Here is a 20,309-nt window from a genome sequence, read left to right on the forward strand (position 1 = left end):
AGTCAATAGACTATAAATAAATAGTGGTTTTTGGTATATATGCCTATCACTCACCGGTTTTAAAATAAATATCACCATTTTATGGGTTTGTGATGTTAAGGGGTGATGTCATGCCAATGACATCATCTTTTTTCCCTAATCTTTGCTGTTTCAATGCTTGATCATTTGGCCTTGAAAGTGACTTGATTATTAATTAAAAAATGAATAAATAAAAGAAAGACTCCAAGAAGACTTGGATAGTTTTTCAGTTAGTCATTTAATATTATTTATATCAAACAATTTTGATAAATTATGATCACTGATTTTGTGAAAAGAGTTATTACTTTTTTTTAAAAAAATTTAGTTTATGACTTATTCAAATGAGTTTATCTTAATTCTTCAAATAATCAAAATGAATATTTTTTAAAAATAGAAACAAAATAGATAGCTTAAAAATTCAAAGTGTTGTGATAATATTAGTTTTTGTAAATAATAAAAGAATTCATTATGATAATTCCTCTTGAAAATTGCACACACACACACACACTTATGTCATTGGTTATATTTTACTTGTATTTTTTTTATCACCAATTTTATTATTTATTAATTTTGATTTTCTCTTGATATGCTCGACTGTCTGTTAAAAATTCCATTTGTTACGCTGATGATTTTTTTAATAATATTTAATAAGACAACTTTATATTAGGAATTTTTACACAATAAATTAATTAATCAATAACATAACATCATAATAATTGAGAAAATGAACTTTTCCATTAAAATTTTGAATGAAGGTTCTGCACGTCATTTTTGAAATTTAACCCTAAACAATGGAATCTACATAAGCATTTTCTTGTTAACATTTTAGAAAAATACGTCTTTACATTTTTTATGTCACCAAAATTATGAAACATATATCATTTTTCTAAAATTTTCTAAGTTAAGAAATTTTTTTTTTTTTTGTCAACAAAATTAATGGAGTAGTCTATGTCTTGGACAAATGAAATAAATTTTAAATAATCAAGAATAAAAAGGGTCATAAATTATAATCATTATCAATCAATCGCAAAAGTTTGATAAAGTCACGGATTTAATGAGTATAATATATAAAATTTAGTGGCATAAATTATAAAAAATGACCAACGGATTTTTAATCTATTTGTCAAAATAAATAAATAAATAAATGAAGAAAAATTCTTTTGATTTTTTTAATTATTGTTTTTTCATTTTTACTTTTCCTATTCTTCTTTTTTTTATAATGTCTCTATCAAGACACCTGGTGCTTAGTGTGTCGCAGCGTCGTTTGAAAAAAGAAAAGAAAAATTGAAAAAGAGCCGGTGTAAAACAAGAATTTTTGAATTTATGCAATTATAAATATGAAGAAAAGTATTGGTTTGAATTTAATAATATATATATATATATATATATTCTTTTGACTCTCTCTGGTTATGCATAGTCCAGTTTTTTATGGTAAATTTTTAAGGAGCTCATTGTGTTACGGTTGATTTTTGTTTTGATCACTATGTTTCAATTTATATATTTTTGGTCATCATGAATTGATTTATTTTCACCAGGTAATCACTCATGGATTTCCGACCAATTTTGACTGATGTGGCAGCCAAAAATGCTATGTCACATTATTTTAAAGATTATTCCATCTCATCTAGAGAGGACACCTCAACCCGATGCCATGTTACCTTACTTGATCCAGGTCATTTTCCCTGTCAGCTTGACAATGAGTGTACTTTCCCCTTTCTTTGTGACATGGCATAGGGCTGACGTGTTCAATCCAGCTAGGCATTGAAAATACTTTAAAATAATGTGATGCGGCATCTCCAACTGCAACGTCAATCAAAATTGACCGGGAATCCATGAGTGGCAGCCAAGTGAAAAGAGATCAATCCATGATAACAAAAAGGATACAAATTAAAACACAGTGATCAAAATAAAAGTCGGTCATAACACAGTGATCTCCTCAAAAATTTACCTTATGCCTGGTAATTAACTTTTTAATTAACCTTTTAATTCACTAATGTTTGTTCATGGCTAAAGAAATGCCACTATTAGTTAATGTGACCATTGTTTTGTTCAAAACAATTTATAAAACTCAATGAAAATTATAAATAATCAACATAAAAAAATTAAGAAAAACAAAAAGATATTTTTACTATTAACTAGGGATGGCAACGGGTAAGGTATTCTAAAACTTTTACTCGTACCCGTAACACCTACCCCATACCCGTACCCTTACCCGTACCCTTCAGGGTAAAAAAAATCATACCCTTACCATTACCCGTAGAGTACGGGTATACCCACAGGGTATCCGCTTACCCGTTGTTTAAATTATCGAATTAAATTTAAATATAAATTTAAATAATAATAATAATAATAAATTAATTATACATTACATTATAATCTTTAAACACATGTCCATAAATTCAAAATCACAAGTTGATATATATTTGTTTATCTTAAATTATATAATCACATAAAAATGACGTCTATTTAGGACTTAATGGTAACTTTACTTTTTTTTTGTTTATGTTTAACTATCTTGGTTTTTGTTTTAAATTTTTTCATATATCTACTATTTATATTTTATATAGCTTCAAATTTCATATATCTACTATTTATATTTTATATAGCTTCAAATTTTATAAATGTCTAGCAAGATTTTGAATTAAAAAAACATTATAAGTAATTCTCATAAGTTATATTTAATTGATTTTTATTAGTATCTTATTTTTCAGGATATTCTTATAATTTATAAAATAAATTATTATAATATTATTTTTAATATTTGTTTTATAATTTTTATTTTTAAATTTAATTATGATTCTTAATACATATCCAAAATTCAATTTTTATAATATTATACTTTATCAAATATAGATATAAAAATTAAATAAAATTAAAATAATATATTAAGAGAAAATTTGAAGTATTATTTTCAAATTAATCACCATAAAAATAGATTATTGGTGAATTGTGGGTAAATGTTTTGTTTAATAAAAAATTTTATATATATATATATATATATGAGATGATAAGGGTAAGGGTACGAGTATAGCTTTTACTTGTACCGTGGTAAGACTAAGGGTAAGAGTATGGATAAAGTAGGAACATACCCTTACTTTACCGGTATCCGCTCAAAAAATAACAGGTAATACCCTTACTCATATCTGTACCCGATTAAAAAGGGTAATATACCTGTCGGATAGGGTACAAATTGCCATCCCTACTATTAAGTATTAACCAATGTTTATTTCTTCATAATCCTAACTTTCGTGTTTTTTTAAAATGCACGTGTTTTTGACGTGTCAAAGGACTCAAACTTTGTCTTAATTTCTTTTGGATTTACTATTAAAGCTAGTATTTCTTCAGAGAAAAGGAAGAAGTCGAAGATTGGAGCTCATATTGGTAGATTCATTGGCGTATTTTGTTAAATTTTTTTTTATTTTCAAAATTCAAAAACTATTAAATATGCTTTGCTCTGATAATTGAATTGACATCTCAAGAAAAAAGATTCTTTTTAAAATTTTCTTCTACGCCGCAATTTTAGAAGTTATACACCTTGTAAATGAATTTAGTGTTTTTTTATTATTTTTTAAGTAACAAAAATCATTTTGATGGAACAAAATTTTATTATTGAGAAAAACAGTTCATAGCCTAATAGCATTGGTAGGGATGTCAATGGGGTAAAGATTTACCAAGGATATATTCCCCGATCCTGACCCCAACTTACTAAACCTATTTCCGACCACGTCCCCGAACCTGAATTTAGGAAAAATCTTTTCCCCATCCCCATCATATATATATATATATATATATTATATTGAAATTATATGTTGGGGACACGGCAGGGTGGAGAAGGGATTCCCATCCCAGGCCTAGTCCCCGATAAGGATTTACATCCCGCATTGGCCATGACCCTGTTTTTTGAATTTTAGCTCTGACAAATTGACAATCCATTAGCTTCACTACGAAAGATGTTGATGTGAAAATTTAAGAGCCCCAAATTCAAATTCCGCTAAGCACTAACTGTAGATACGAGTCTATAACCTCAACCCATATCACTAGGTGAGGAAGTATAGTCTAGCTGGGTGATCAAATTCCTAATTTATCTGGGTGATCAAATTCCTAATTTATGCGCATCCTTCTTGCAGTATGTGACTTTGTGGCACTAATTGTCGGAAAAAAAAACTTATTATGTTTTTTACTGTAAACTTACCAAATAACATATATTCGGTGTGCTTGACTTGAATGAAGAGATAGGAAATAGACATCTGTTTTTTGTTATTTATAATATTCATAGAAAATGGCTTTTTTCCACCATAATTAATTAACTATAATATTTATTTAAAATTATCTTTATAATTTTTTCTATTATAAATTAATCTGTGTAATATTTAAAATTTATTAATAATTTTTTATATTTTAAAAATTATTACTATTTGTTTACAAAAATTTTAAAACACATTTACATGCAAAGAGTGGGACTGGATAGTGCGCCACTATTGCAGGGCCCTCAAATCAAACAAGATTAACAAATTTTCCATGTTGACTCCATCTCTAAACAAACAAAGCCTAAAATCATTCCTAAATGTCCAAACGAGTAACAAAGTCAAATATTCATTCTGGATTAATTAAATTAAGTAAATGAGGTTAAAATATGCATCATGTGAATGGGGAATGAGACACAAAGCATGTTTAGTGATAAAAACAAGTGAAAATTGTTAAAAAAATCCTATAAGTTTGCAATATTGTCAAAAATACTCTTTTAATTTGGAAATCCCTAAAAACCCTTTCCTTTTAAACTCAATGTTTTCCAAACCCCCAAACCATGTAATGGTGGTTAACGGAGTTATTTTTAAATTTTATGAAAGAAATTGCCCTTGTATGGGAAGTCATGGCACTACAACCATTTTGGCGGTTTGAGAGGAAGTGGGGGCTTTTTCTTAGGGTAACCCAAGAGACGACTTTACTGGAGCCGTATACTTGTTTTTTCTCAACTCAACTTATCCCTTTCCGAAGTTGTCTCTACCGGCACATCCTCTGTAATTTCAGTTTTTCCCTTTCCACCGGTGTCTCGAAGGAGAAGTCCCGCGCAAGTATTCGGCATTTCATCAGTTTGCAATCTTAGGTATTGATTATGTTTTATGTTAACTATTCTATTACAAGAAAGATTTTTCGGTTTTGTTTTGTGGTTCTGTTTTTATTGGAAGATATTGAAGTCTGCAGGGGAATTTCTTGGCTGGGGAGTTTTGTTAGTCTGCAGGGAGATTTCTCGGCTTGGGTTTTGTTTTGTTTTACATTTTTCGTCTGTGTACACGATCAAAATAGTTTTTTGATTGTTATGATTTGTGTAATATTTATAATGTAAGTTTCCCCCTTCATTTGATATGGTCGCAGTTTTACAAATGAGGTTTACGTTTAAGAAATGAGAGGTTACCGTTTAAATTTTGTTGTCTCTGTTTAAGTATTGTTGTTTTTGTTTAAGAAAATAGGTCTCTGTTTAACAAGTGATATCTCTGTTTAAATATTGAGATGTTGTTGTTTAAAACCTTATATTTTCGCTTTAAAATTTGTGAATACTGCAGAATGTGTTTTTATTATCGCAGTCTTGTGATTATTACAGTCAACCTAGTTAATGGGCGATGCTACTTAACACCGGCAATGGAGACCTTGGCTGAATTGAAAGTTCACATGACCCCTCGACACTGAGAGATCATCCGAAGGACACCGTTTGCAGCATTTACTGAGCTGGAAGCTGTATTCCAAGAGAGGGCCCTTCTTGATTCTCTATTGCAAAAAATGATGGCCGCACCAATAAATTCAGGATCGGGGAAAGCCTGTTGAGTTTCAGGCCTAAAGATGTGGCCCTTGTTCTTGGTCTGCGTTGCGATGGAGACGTAATTGTGTTTCAGAAGAAGAAAACACGCTCAGTTTTCGAAGAGAGGTATTTATCAAAAACCTACGAGAGACACAGAGACTCCATCAAGAGCACTCTTGAGCAACTTGTTGGACAGAGGGGAGAAGAAATTTTTTTTGCCAAACTCTTGATGGTGTACCTCATGGGTACAAACCTCTTCCCAAATACCTCATGCTCAGTTCCGAACTGGATCGTTGATTATGTTGATGATCTACATGCATGGGGTGATACACATGGGAATAGGCGACGCACAAGTGGCTTATGGAGGATATTCCACAAGCGGCCGCTCAAGTGCAAGCTAGATGCGCGGGGAAGAAGACCAATACAGGGTATATTAAGGGTTGCTCGGTCGCGCTGAACATCTGGTTTTACAAGCTAACCGGAATCGGAAAGAAAGTCCGTTTTGGCAAGACCCCAAGAATGTTGTGCTATGGTGAAAGTAGTTACCGGAAGCAAGCGATGATAGAAACCAGTTTGTTATCTCTCGAAGGAAAAGAGGTAATAAATCATGAATAATGTGTTTAACAGCAGCAGTCAATGTTTACATATAGCATTTAGCGTTTAACAGTGTTTATTTTCCATTTAAAAGTATTCTTGGAAGTTTAAACATTTTGTTTTCCGTTTAAAAATATGCGATAATATTTAAATATATAAGTTAAATGTTTAAATATATATGTTATTATTTAAACTGAATGATTTCTTTGAGATTGTTTGGTTTATATATGTTAGTTTCCTGAGCTGGTCCCAGTGAATGCTAATGAAGTTATATTTGTTCGGAGCAACCGCCGGGTGGATGGTATTGATCCGGAACCACTTTCTTGAAGGCAAGATGAGAGACCAATCTCTTCTGTGTACGCTCGACGTCGTTCTTATACTTCCAACCCAATGTGCACACGCATTCCTCGGCGCTAGAGAAGCCCTTCCCTACCCCGCCCGATTGCAACACCCCCCGGACCACGACAACGACATTCCCCCCTGATCGCCTCAGCCCGCCGACCTTAGCAGCCCTCCCGACTGTGGCAGCCCCCCGACGGCACTAGGCGATGTTGTCACTGCAACTCTTCTGCAGGCGTGCCAGATATTGATGGCCTAGTTTCCTCAGCTTGTCGCTTGGGTTGAGGCATTGGAAGGACGATCACAATCGAATGCGCCATCCCTCCAAACAAATGAAGCACCTAGGACGGACGAGGCGTCAGAATTTGTTGACAACGATTGCATCGGGATGCCCATTGCAAAAATGAGAAAAATAATAATGCCTCTGTCTCCACCACCGGCTGATGATGAAACAATAGCAGCACCATCGGCGGCTGATGCTGTTATTGAGTCGGTTACCATTGATGACATGGCCGTCAAGGTGGAGAAGATCGTAGATGATGTTGCCATTACCGCTGTTGATAAGATTGTTGACTCTGTTGTCAACGACATTCCCGTCACGGTGGAACCCGTAGCCGATAGCGCGGCATCGAAGGTGGACACTATCCCCATCACGGTGGAACCAGCTAAGGGTGTGTCTCCCGTTGATGCTGTTGTCATGGGCGTGGCTGAGAAGATCGTTGACTTTGTTGTCAATGAAATCATAGCGACGGTGGAACCACCTGTTGACAGTGCCGCATCGAAGGCAGACACAATCCCACAACAATAAGAAGCATGTAAGGATATGCCTCCTACTGATGTTGTCATCGTGCCCGCATCGAAGGATAACGCTGCTGGTGCTGAACACCGACAACCGTCAACAACAGTGCCGCATGATAATCCCAAAATAGCTATTGACGAGGGATAAGGGAACGCCACCGAACAAGCAACGAGAGATATGATCCTTGCCAACCAACAATATGAAAAAGTTCGGAAAGACTTTATTCCGAAGAAGAAAAAAATACGCTGGACAATTGCGCCTCAACAAATTCGAGCAGGAGTTGATAAGGATCTTCCTCAACTGCTTTATGGACAAATAAGTTTGAAGTTTTTATGTTATTATTTAAATTTGTATGTTAACATTTAATTTATATACTTACCGTTTAAATATGTATAATATCATTTAAATATTTGCTATATCGTTTAAATATTTGGTATATAGTTTAAATATTATAATGTCGTTTCATAATATTGGTTACCATTTAAACGCAAGACTATCGTGTGGATGAATAATTCTCTCAGCACCACACAGGCCAGACTATTCATGCTGCTTGAGGGGAAGGAGACGTTCTCAGACGATGTGATGGATGCTTTTGTATGCATAATACAAAAGTCATTGAGCAGAGTACTATATCCTTATAAGAAGCACGCCTCCATCACACAACCACTGGCTTTGTTTATGTCAAAACAGGATGACACGTCTGACACGACTTTCGCTATGATCTAAGATGCCGCGCGCAAGCTGCATGATATTGACATTATCATCCTCCCGATAATCATGAATGGCCACTTCCATGTCATGGTCCTTGACAATAACAAACAAAAATACAGGCATTATTCTTCATGCGAAAGTGTGGAGTACGACAAAGACGCGTTAGAAATGGTAAGTTCTTTGCTAAATAGAGTTTGACTAATAGTGTTTGGTAAATAATCGGTATTCTAATCTCAAGTTATATACCTCGACAGCGTAATCTATTCGACACATATATCGATATGGAGTTCGGAGAGACGGTGACCACAAAGTACCCACTAGTCCACGACATGGGAACCCCATGACAAAAAAGAGGAAGTGTCGACTGCGCCGTCTATGTCATGCGGTTTATCGAGCAATTACTCAACGATGAAAAGCTACGGCTACCGCAAACGGACGTCCCTTATTTGAGATTAAAGTATGTTGCCCGCATACTTAAGGAAGCTAGGACAGCCGGCATCACTGAGAAAGGGGGGGTCTTCGACAGCGGGGAAATAAAATTGCCATGATCTTGTTTGTTTTCAAATGTAATTCGATGATGTCGTTATAAATTTAAATTAAATTCATTGTTTTTGAAGAACATGAAAATTATTTTTCAATGTAAATTTACTAGTCTGTATACTTATGTAATTGACTTTCTTTGTTTAACTTTCAATTTTATTGTTTAAATATCACTGTTTAAGTTTAAAATAAAGTAGTCATTGTTTAAACAAACAACATAGGATAATATGTTAAAATAAAGTAGTCTCTGTTTAAGCAAACACTGTCTCTATTTAAATATATGTGTTACATGTTAAAATAAGAGTTTCTCTGTTTAAATATCAAAAGTTGGGACACAATTAAGTTTGTTTCTTTTTAAAAATTTGTTTATTTACAATGGCTAGTCGGCGACAGTTTCATTGCAAGATCTGCGATTGTGACCGGAGCCATGGCAGCGGCTGCAATGTACCTCGCGGACCTCAAACACATGCGACTCGATCCTCTTTTGTTTAGGACGCCCAGTTTGCCTTCTCGTCACAGGCGGTCACAGACGTAGTTCATGATTTTCGTCTGTAGGCTTGTCATCGTCTGGTATGGGAAATATAGCTTCCTTATACTCCAGTTTGTAATTGTCGATAGTGAAGTAGCCGCTAATAAATTGATGAATGTTGGTGTCTGTCTGCATTATTACAGCGGAAGCGCATTTGCACGGGATACCATAAACTTGCCATCTGCGACATGAGGATGTTCTAATGGCAAGATCTACAGAGTTGCTGCACTGGTCCATCACTTCATAATGATCATTGATACAACGACCAACACGAAGATTTTGGCTATCTTTAACAATTATCTCTACCTTCGAATGTATGTCTGGGCATAAGTAGGTCTCCCATTTGTTCGCTTGTTCATGGCGGTTGCATAACATGCGCATCAACTTGAACCTGTACAACATAGAATACGGACATTTAAACAAGGTTAAGCAAAGACATTGATAGTTAAACGGAAATATATTTTGTTAAACAGTAGGATAACAAGTTAAACGATGAGGCATATATTTAAACACAGGAAATGATATTTGTATATTTCTAAAAAGTGTTAAAGGATAAGACCAATTCTTAAGTGTAAATGAACATTCGAATACCTAATGGAGTCGATTATTTTCATCACCGGTAAATGCCGAGCTTCTTTGACCCAAGCATTGAATGACTCCGCAACATTTGAATACATCTCACCCCAACGTTCACCTCTGAACAGATAATTATACCAATGTGCCATATCCGATTTATTAATAAACTAGTGATGGGCTTAGGGTGATGTGGCATGCAGATCATTCACAGTATTATCGAATTCTTTAGCTGTGGATGTCCACGCAATACGAAAGTATATAGACCAGCACTCCTCCCTCAATGCGTTCCCAAGTCTGACATTGGCTTTCATAAAATTGGCCTCCAAGTGTCAAAGACAGTATGCATGTGGGGAAGAAGGGAAGACTCTCGCAATAGCATTCACAAGGCCCTTGGACCTGTCCGACAAGAATGTAAGTATCTCATGATAATCTCCTTCCTCGTATAAAGCATCACCTAACTTGGCTATGAACCAAGTCTAATTGGCATCGGTTTTGTTGTCGACAATACCGAAGGTGACGTGGAAAAAGCCATTATTTTCATCTTTGCCTGTGGCACCCAGTAGAGTACCCCGATACTTTCCAAGGAGGTGGGTACCATCGAGAAATAGCAATGGCCTGCAAGCTCTCTTGAATCCCACAATACACGTTCTGAAAGAAAATAAAGCACATTTAAAATGCTCACCGTCTCTTTCCACAATCGCAATGTTATCGGGGTTTGTCTCAACCACCTTATCCACGTAGCAAAGTAACAAATCATAGCTGGAGATGTCATTGCCATCGAGGACCACCCGGGCATGCTCTTTTTCCAACCAAGCCTGCTTGTATGGAATGTGGACACCATATTCCCGTAACATGTCCTTCTGAATGTCAATAGCTTTGTACAAGGACCGATCCTTGAGCTTTTGAATCACTCGTGCACTTACCCATTTTTTGGACGCTTTCGGAAGTGAGGCCGATCCTACTCCACCACCGCAAGTGTGTGACCGGTTGATTGTCTTGATTCTGAAATTATTTTTATTATATTCTTTTGATGCAAGAAGGCACCATTGACAACCGAAGGCAGAGCATTCCACAGTCACCCGGTGTTTTTCGTTCTTTATGAATTTGAAGTCAAGATTCCGTTTGATTGCAAAATTTTGAAGTGCATTCCTGAAATGTTCAACGCCTTCAAAACGTTTTATGATATCCAACGACAATACTTCAGAATGATCTGACGAGGAAGGAAGGCATCCCACACCGTCAGGGTAGCCATGGGGTTGACCAGGAGCACTCACAGAATCCGAATTCATGCCAACACTTCAGTTTAAACGAAAAAGATGAATATTTTAAGCAGAGACATAATGTGTTTAAATGATAACTTCAAAATTTAAATGCTAATTCAAATATTTAAATACTAACAAATAAATTAAACGAAGAAGATAAAGTTTAAATGTAAAAGCAATATATTTACACAGAGACTGTCAAAGTTAAACACTAATGAACTTATACAACTAGATAAACAAAAAAGAGAAGAATCTTACAACGAGAAAAACTCATATTCAGTAGGATTCGACAATGGGACATCGTCTGTCTCGACAACAAGATTGACGACAGCGGATTTGAAGATGGTGTGCACGTGATACATCCGTTGGAAGTCAACATCGTTTTCTATTGGACAAATCGTTTTATATCCATTCAATGTGATAAACTTCACCTTGACATAGGAAACATCGAGACCCCATCCCTCATATATCTCAGATAACACCGACTCCCAAGAAGTCAACGCCTTGAACATTAGCACTCTTTCCTCCCCATTGTATCTAGCAATACCATAAAAACTCTCCATAATATAATGGCATAACTTGAATCGAACAAAACAAATTAGGAGAAGAAGAAGAATAAGATGTAAAGAGCCTTCTAAACTTTGTTTCACAAAAAGCATACATAAAGGCAAACAAAAAAAGTACACAATTGTATGCATAAAGGTCAGACATGATGTGATTGAGAGGTATTTTTCCCTCCATCGCAAGGGTAAAAAAGGAATTTCATAACATGGACCCACTTGAAGTGATCGACAAGGGGTAATCCTGAGAGACAATCATTACTAGCGTCGGTTATACTTTTTTTTCTCTTTCTGCCTCTTTATGTTTTTTTTGGCTGGGCATCCTTGTCTCAAAGTTCTTCTTCGCTTTCCACTATTATCTCGAAGAAGTATTGTGCATTTCACCAGTTTGCAGTGTGTTTATAGTTTTTTTTTCAAACTGATGGAACGATATGTGGTCGCTCGACTGCAAGCGACGTACAAGTGGCTGATAAAGGACGTTCCACAAGCGGCCACTCGACTACAAGCGAGATGCGTCGGAAGAAATCAAGCGACGATAGAAGCCATATTGTCATCGCTCGAAGGAAAGGAGGTAATAAATCATGAGTCTCTGTTTAAACTTCAAACTTTTATGTTTAAAACATGTCATTTAGTATTTAAAGTATCGGTTCACTGTTTAACTATTTTGTCTATAGTTTGAAGACATATGTAAACCTTTAAAATTTTTCATTTAACTGTTTAAAAATATATGTTATTGTTTAAATTGAATGCGCCCTCGACGTCGTTCACTTAATGATACCCCCTCCCCCGACGGCAACATCCCCTTTATTCACAATATTGATACCTTGTAAATAACATTGTATCTCATTTAACTATTACTGAAGTTGTTTAAATATCATTTTCATTTTTTGATTTCTAAGTTTGATATGAATGGGCGCATGCTAATCACAAGTGGCTGATGGAGGACGTCCCACAAGCAGCCGCTCGACTGCAAACGAGATGCGTCGGGAAGAATGCAAGCGACGATAGAAACGATATTGTCATTGCTCGAAGGAAAGAGGGCAATAAATCATGAGCCTCTGTTTAAACTTCAAGCTTTTATTTTTAAAACATGTGATTTAGTGTTTAAACTATCGGTTCATTGTTTAAATATTTTGTCTATCGTTTAAAAACATATGTAAATTGTTTAAATATTTTGGCTTAACTGTTTAAAAATATATGTTATTGTTTAAATTGAATGCGCCCTCGACGCCTAATGACACCCTTTCCCCCGACGGCAACATCCCCTTTATTCACGACACTGATACTGTGTCAATAACATTGTATCTCATTTAATTATAACTGATGTTGTTTAAATATCATTTTCATTGTTTGATTTCTAAGTTTACCAGTTCAAACAAAATTATCTCACTGTTTAAATATCATTATTTTGGGGTTAAATACCATTATCACTGTTTAAATAATAAGCATTTTTGTTTAACTTTTTGTTTATTTACAATGCCATTTTTGTTTCTCAAAACGTTTAAGTACAACGTTAAGAGAGAATGTCTTAGTTTAAATATCAAAAGTATTCAAATAAGTTTGTTTCATTTAAAATATTTAAATATTTACAATGCCTACTCGGACATCGGACACTTCTGACTCGATCCTCTTTCGTTTATTAAAAATGACGAACATGAAGATTTCAGCTTTCCTCAACAAGTATCTCTACCTTCGAATGTATGTCCGAGCATAAGAAGGTCTCTCATTTGTTCGCTTGCTCGCGGCGGTTGTATAACATGCTCATCAACTTGAACTTATACAACGTAGAACACGAACAATTAAACAAGATTAAACAAAGATAATGATATTTAAATAGATGAAATTATATTTAAACTATAATATTAGAAGTTAAACGAAGAGTGAGACAGTTAAACGCAGACAATGATGTTTGCACAGTAAAGAAAAGCTTTTAAAGGATAAGAACAATTCTCAAGTGATCAACATCAACTCCGTCTTAAAGGATGACTCATGGTCATCCTCCTCTGGAGAATCCTCCGCAATCAAGCAATAAGTGAAAACTTTCTTTTCTTTCTCAAGTCGAAATGCCCGCTTAATTGCTTGCTTGTCATCCTCCTTTAGAGAATCCTCCACATTCAGGCAATTACGCGAGCATTCCGACTTGGGTAAGAAAAGATAGTTTAACTTGTTGGGTGATTGCGGCTGATTGATTCTCCAGAAAAAGATGATCACGAGACATCCTTTATGGTGTGAAGCGAATATCCTGGACACATGAAGAAGAAACTCATCCAAAAAGAAGCAGTGAAGGAGGAGGGAGTGTCCAGGGAAAAGGGTCTTCCTTTTCATTTATGGTATGAAGTCCATAAGGCGGTTGACGCTTCAAATCCGAGAAAAAAAAGGAAAACGCACGGGGGACAGAGCTTGACTGATAACGAGGAAGGGGATTTCCGATATTTATGTCAAAATTTAGAAAATTTAATGGCGTCATTAATTCTTGTGCATGGGATACCATAAACGCACCATCTGTCACCTGCCAACACTTCAGTTTAAACGAAAAAGATCAATATTTTAAGCAGATATGTAAAGTGTTTAAATGATAAAGTAAAAAGTTAAACATTAACACAAATATTTAAACATAAACAAAAGAAATTAAACAGAGAAGACAATGTTTAAATTTAAACGTAATATATTTAAACATATACTTGCACAGTTAAACAATAATTAACTTATACAACCAGATAAACATAAAAGAGAAAAACTTTACAACGAAAAGAACTCATTTTCAATAGAATTCGACAATGGCACATCGTCTGTCTCGACAACAAGATCGAGTACAATGCATTTGAAGATGAAGTACACTTGACACATCCGCTGGAAGTCAACCTCGTTTTCTATGGGACAAACCGTTTTATATCCATCTGGTGTGATAAACTTCACCTTAACAAAGAAAACATCGAGACCCCATCACTCACATATCTCAGCTAACACTGATCCCCAAGAAGTCAGCACCGTGAACATTAGCACTCGAATCGAAGAAATTCTCACCTTATCAGGAAACCGGCAGAATTCAAATCGAACAAACCAAATGAGGAGAAGAAGAAGAAGATGTGATGAGCCTTCTAAACTTTGTTTGACAAAAAGCAAACAGAAAGGCAAAAAAAAATGCAAAATTGTATGTATAAAGGTCAGACATTATGTGATTGGGCGGTTTTTTCCCACCATTTTCAAGGGCAAAAATAAAATTTCATAACATGGACCCATTTGAAGTGAACTGTAGGGAGTAAAAGGGAACTTAAACACTAACAAAAGGGTTGTCCGGGGTTTGCCAAAGTTGGAGGGGCTATTTAGGAATATTTGAAATTCATGAGGGGTGAATAGTAATTTTCCCTAAAAATAACCTATTAGCTCATAACACTTGAAGGGTAAGGTAAATATGAGTTCTTCAGCATTCCTAGAGGTGCCTATGGGAGAGGGAGGAGGATACAAAAACTTTCTTTCAAGAAGGTTATTCCAGGATCGGCTATAAATAAGAACTTTCTTAAGGAGGATAAACTAGAGGTTTTTATACTTTAATGATGGTTTAATGGATATCTTTACTCTAGAAAGTTAGCCCAAGATTAGGTTTTTTAAAGGTCTTAGGAACCACGTTTGGAAGATATAGGTGAATGACCTTATTATAAAGCTGCTAGGATATTTTATTTCTCACAAGGTGTTGTAGGAAAAATTGATCAGGCTATAGAACTTGAGAGGGTGATATGAACTAGGTTTAAGGACCAATATGAAAGTTGTTGAGAGGAATCCTTCGCTTGCTTTATCTATTTCACAGCCACAAGCTATCAAGACACATGATTAGGGATTAAGACATAAGAAGGTTAATTATATAGTGTTAAATATTGGATTGATATCCTCGGGATGAAACCAAATCTTGATCTCTTTTAATCCAACGATATAGATTACTCTATTGTTTATATAGGGTTATGTTTGTTGGGTGTTGTGTAATGAGAGAAAAGAGAGAGATAAAGAGTATGAGTTCTCTTGTATTTGGCCAGCGGAAAGTGTGAAGGTGTAGAGGAGAGCTCTTATTCTTGGTTAATCTCATTAAAACAAGGTAAGACCTTTCTTTTTGAAGTAATGATAGTTCTTAGAGCTTGGTAACCCTCTTGTGGCTTTATGCCTATTTCTTGTACTCTTGTACTCTTATTTTTCCCCATGATATAGTGAAACATTATTCTCCCATGGATGTAGGCTTGTTCTTAGCCGAACCACGTTAAATTGGTGTCTCTTATTTTATTCTTGTGAGATTGGTTATATATTATCCTTGCATTGCCCAATCATTGTGTTATTGCAAAGTATTGTGATATTTCACACCAAGTGTTCGACGAATTGCCACACTAGTTTCGTGCTTCCTCACGCGCAACATATAGATGGTATAAAGCTAGATGATGCAATAGATGAGGACAAGTAGCTTGACCCTTTCTCTTTCTTCAAAATCCTAATATAAGAAGCCACTGATGGATCTAATGGGTACAAACACTGTAAAAACCATAGATCTTCTTGTTTGGAGATTGCATAGGAACAAAGAAAGTGGCGGAAGCATACTTGCACTTGAATTCATTGATTATGATGAAGATGATTGAGTCTTGTGGTTCTTCTCACTAAGTACATGCAGAGAGGGGAGATGGGAACCCTAATTCAAAAAACTTTAATTCTGAATCTCAAATCATTGTGTACTCAGTCAGGGACCACACCCTATTTATAAAAAAAATTTATGTGGCTAATTACAAGTCTGCCCATCATAGATTTGACGCTTTTGCCCTTAGGAATTCTACACAACATATGATTAATATGTTAATCCACACATTTCAAATTAGATAATTAGAACTCTATTCAAACTTGAATTAGATCACAGCAATTGGGTTCATTCAAAACTTTAATATAATAAGGTATACACAATTATAAACATTAGTTATGTACGTCTACACAACTTATACACATAAGTCCTTATATCCCTACATAACGTGTGGTCCACAACCCAACAATCTCCCACTTGGACCATACAATCATGCATCTTCGGGAATTCAAAATCGCGTATAAATTACTATCAACAACCAAATGTAATTAGAACTGAAAATTATCTAAATCAATCTCGTCCATCAGCCTCATCTATACATATGGAACATAGGGGCAGTCGTCACCAGTACAATGCAACTAAACCCACAATGCTCACACATACTCACTCAACTAAGGACATAGATAAGGTGTGGATGCGTAGCATGGAAATTATAAGCTAATGTGATCTACGCTTATCTATTTCCAATTGGTCCAACTTTAAAGTTTTTATGAGATCATAGTTCAAAGTAAATAATAGAAATAAATGGTAAATTTTATAAAAAATAATCGAATGTGTCATAACATCAATATGAGTATCAAGCTACAAAATAAAAATAATCTCCAACTAATTAGAAGTATTCATACTAATGACGCCCATGCTAGCAACATGTTCATGAAAAACTGTAGGCGCCAATGCTTTTGTAAGCAGATCCGCAACCATGGAATTTGTCCCTATAAGCTCAATACTAACAAAGCCACTCTGAACCCTTTCTTTAATAGCTAAGAACTTAATATCAATATGCTTAGACCTAGAAGAACTTCTGTTGCTGTTTGAGAACAAAATTGATGCTCTATTATCATAATACAATATCAAAGGTCTCTCTATGTTTTCGATAACTCACAGTCCTTCAAAGAAATTGCACAGCCAAATAGCATGACTGGATGCCTCATAACATGTGATGAATTCTGTCTCCATGGTTGATGAAGCAACCAAGGACTGCTTTCCACTTCTCCATGAAATAACACCACCAAATATAATGAAGACATAACTAGATGTCAACTTACGACTATCCAAGCATCTATAAAAGTCAGAGTCAGAATACCCAATTATCTCAAGAATATCCAACCTCTTGTATGTGAGTATGTAATCCTTTGTCTTCAGAAGATATCTAAAGACCTTTTTGGCTGCAACTCAATGTTCTCTACCTAGATTACATTGATATCTTCCAAGCATTCCCACTATAAATGCCAAGACAAAATGGGTATAGACCTGTGCATACATAAGACTTCCTACTGCAGATACATAGGGAATGTTTTGCATGTATTCGGATTCAATTCCTTCCTTAGGACACTATTTGAAACTAAATTTATCTCCTTTCGACACGGGGGTGCCATGAGGCTTATAGTTCTGCATGCCAAACCTTTGCAGTATTTTCTCAATATAGCTTTTCTGAGATAAACTCAAGGAGCCTTATGAACGATCATGATGAATCTAGATCCCTAATACGAAGGATGCTTCACCAAGATCTTTTATCTTAAAACTTCAGAGAGAAAAATTTATTAGTTACCCAAAGGATCCCCATGTCACTATTGGCAAGCATAATGTCATCGACATATAGAATAAAAAAATATGTAATTACTCCCACTGAACTTGTGATACACGCAATTCTCAACAGTGTTCACCTCAAAACCAAATGAGACAACGATATGATGGAACTTTTGGTACCATTGACGAGAAGCCTATTTAAGCCCATAGATAGATTTCTTAAGTTTGCAAACCATTTGGTTGGTCTCCACAGCGACTAACCCCTATGACTACATCATATAAATGGTCTCCTCAATGTCTCTATTAAGAAATGCCGTCTTTACATCCATTTGATGTAACTCAAGATCCAAATATGCCACAAGTGCCATTATTGTCCTAAAAGAGTCTTTTGCAGAAACAGGAGGAAAAGTCTCTTTGTAATCGATGCCCTCCTTTTGAGTAAATCCTTTCACAACTAGATGTGCCTTATACCTTTCAACATTGCCTTGTGAATTCCTTTTGGTCTTTAAGACTCATTGCATCCAATAGGTTTCATATCTTCCGGCAATGGGATAAGGTCCCAAACATCATTGTCCTTCATGGATTGGATTTCCTCACCCATAGCTTCGATCTATTTATGAGAGTTTGAGCCATTAATTTCCTCACTAAAGGTAACTGGATCATTTTCCATTAAGTCAACAAATCCTTCATGCTTATGCAGAAATACCAAATAGTCATCCGAAATTGGACTTCTCCTTACTCTCGTGAACCTCCTTAAAGGCACTGGTTCTTCTTAAATTTGAGGTTGAATGTATTGTTCCTTACCCATAACTGGTTGAGGACTTTCCTCATAATAGGTAGGAATAACATCCTCTCTGTCATGTATCGAATGTTGCATTTGAATGACAACAGAAAAAGAAACCTGACTATGATCCTTAGCAATAGCAGAGAAAAACGTATTCAAATCCTCCCCAAAGACAAAATCATCACTTCGATTCTCCTCCCCAACCTCAACATCCTCAAAAAATCGGGCATTTCCCATTTTGAAAAAGGTTCTTGATGCAGGATTATAAAACTTAAACCCTCTTGATTTTTCATAATACCCCATAAAATAGATACTTATTGTCCTTGCATCCAGTTTTCTTTCATTAGGACTATAAGGCCTTGCCTCAGCTGGACAACCCCAAACTCATAAATGCCTTAGGATAGGCTTCTTGCCAGTCCATAATTCATAAGGGGTCTTTTAGTAACCTTAGTGGGAACTCTATTTAGGAGATAGACTACGGTCTTTAATGCTTCACCCCAGAGAAAGTTAGGCAATGTTGTATGAGTAATCATACTTCTTACCATATCTTTAAGGATTCTATTACGTCTCTCTGCCATACCATTCATGCTAGGACAACTTGACATGGTGTACTAAGGAATAATTCCATACTCCTCTAGGTATTGAGCAAAAGGGCTTGAAAGTTGCTTCCCTGATCCATCGTACCTACCGTAGTATTCACCACCACGATCAGATCTAACGACCTTTATAGTCTTGTACAATTGATTTTCAACTTCTGCCTTGAATGACTTAAAAAAGTCTAATGCCTCTGATTTCTCATGTAACAAGTAGAGGTAACCATAATGAGAGTAGTCATCAATGAACGTAATGAAATACCGTTAACCATTCCAACATGCTATAGGGAAAGATCCACAAATATCGGTATGTACAAGTTCTAAGACTTCTTTACTTCTCCCAGCCTTTATTTTTCTCTTGTTTGTAGTCTTTCCTTTAATGCACTCAATGTACACACTATTGTCGGTTTTGTCAATTACATCAAGAATTCCATCTCTTACAAGCCCATCAATTCTCTTTTCAGATATGTGACCCAAACGCTTGTGCCATAATGAGTAGGAATTTTCATTTTGTAATCTAGATTTTATTCCTTTAGTTTCAGTATTGTGTGATTTATTGTTTGTATTAACCATATCAAGCAAATAAAGATTATCACTTTCACTTAATGTATTGGTTCCAAACAACATCGAATTAAAATGAAGAACACATTTTTATTACCAAATGAATAAAAATAACATTCTTTGTCTAAAACTGAAATAAAAACTAAATTCCATTTGAAGGACGATATAATGAATGTGTTATTCAATTCTAAATAAAAACCAATACTAAGTAACAATCTAAAAGTCCCTACGCCTACAACTTTTGCCCTTCCAGTCTCCATATAGATGTATCTTTCACCATCACTAGCCGTTCGG

The sequence above is a fragment of the Dioscorea cayenensis genome, chromosome 19 (assembly GCF_009730915.1).
Source record: "Dioscorea cayenensis subsp. rotundata cultivar TDr96_F1 chromosome 19, TDr96_F1_v2_PseudoChromosome.rev07_lg8_w22 25.fasta, whole genome shotgun sequence".
Classification (NCBI taxonomy): Eukaryota; Viridiplantae; Streptophyta; class Magnoliopsida; order Dioscoreales; family Dioscoreaceae; genus Dioscorea; species Dioscorea cayenensis.